The sequence below is a fragment of the Piliocolobus tephrosceles genome, unplaced genomic scaffold (genome assembly GCF_002776525.5).
Source record: "Piliocolobus tephrosceles isolate RC106 unplaced genomic scaffold, ASM277652v3 unscaffolded_1265, whole genome shotgun sequence".
Lineage (NCBI taxonomy): Eukaryota > Metazoa > Chordata > Mammalia > Primates > Cercopithecidae > Piliocolobus > Piliocolobus tephrosceles.
Genome location: NW_022293921.1, coordinates 3,324 through 4,862, shown reverse-complemented (window position 1 = coordinate 4,862; position 1,539 = coordinate 3,324).

Sequence of the window (1,539 nt, the reverse complement as noted above, 5' to 3'; positions counted from 1 at the left end):
TGTTTATTTACTTGTTTATTTGTTTATTTACTTGTTTATTTGTTTATATACATTTAAAAACATTAATACATAAACATGAAAAACTTTTTATTTTTATATATATTTATTTTTATTTTTATATTTATTTTTATATTTATTTTTATACTTATTTTTTTTTTTTTATGTAAAAAAAAAAAGAATATGCAATTTGATGAATAATTAATAATTGTAGCCATATTGGTGCAGTCGGTATGTAGTGTGACTCCATAGCCAGCAGGATTCTGCCGTGATGGGTTCGAGACCGTTGGGTGACCGGTAACTCGAAAATAGCAAACATTTAACAGATGGCGAGTCGAACAGAGGAGTAACATCTCCAGTTCCTCGAGTAGTAAGTTGAACAGGGATTAATCATCTCGCGGACCTTACTACTAGTGAGTCGAACGGAATCCAAGCTTCTCTTGATCCTCACCATATCTTAAATAAACACCTACATATCGACTGAACACCCTTCGCTTCGCCATTTTTTTTTTTTTTTTTTTTATTTTTATTACATATATATATAGTATACATACAGTGTAAGTATAGGTTTATGTGGATGTGATTTTTTATATGTTTGTTTTTAAGTTTTAATAATTAAAAAAATATTAATATATATATGTAAATATATATAAATATATAGTGTATCAAACCCAAGGAAAATTTTATTTTCATTTTTTTATTTTTATATTTATTTTTATATTTGTATTTATTTATTATTATTTTTTTTTATGTAACAAAGCAACATAAAAATTAACAAACCATAACTTTTGGAGGCGTTTGTAACTAAGTGGCATTGTAGTGCACTCCATCCATCTTACTACAGAGAGGTTCGACTTCGCACTAGTCAATTTCAAACTTTGAAAAACTTTGACCATATGGGGTGAGCAAGAGTGCCGACTTCTCCTACCCTTACCATTCGTCGATAGTAAGCTCTGTGGTTAAAAACTTTAACTGTTTAATATTTTTTTTTTTTTTTTTTTTTTTTGGAACTACATTTTAACAATATACCTTTTTTAATGTACATAATTTTACTTTTTAATAATTTTTTTTTAAACTATGTTTGTACATATGTATATACTATAACTTATTAAAAAAGAAAAAAAAAAAAAAATAGATTTATAAATGGTTTTAACAAATTTTATAAGAATTTTTTTAAAGAATTTTAAACATAGCTGACCTTGTCTTTTTGTAAACATCATTAAAATGTGAACATGTTACAAGGACAAAAGCATATACAAGTACGTATTGTATTGGTTTAACAAAATTTGTTTTTTTTTTTCTAATATATTTTAAATATGTTGTAAAAATCAAACTTAAGGATATTATATTTTAGGAAACAACATTTAGGTATGTAGAAATTATGTTTTAATTTCTCTCATCACCCAAATCTTTACATATACATCTATATAAACATATTCGTATATATAAATGTGTGTGTGTATATTAACACTTGTTTGTATTTAACCTTTTTATGCTAAATAAACTTTTTTTTTTTTTTTTTTTTTTTTTTTTTTTTTTTTT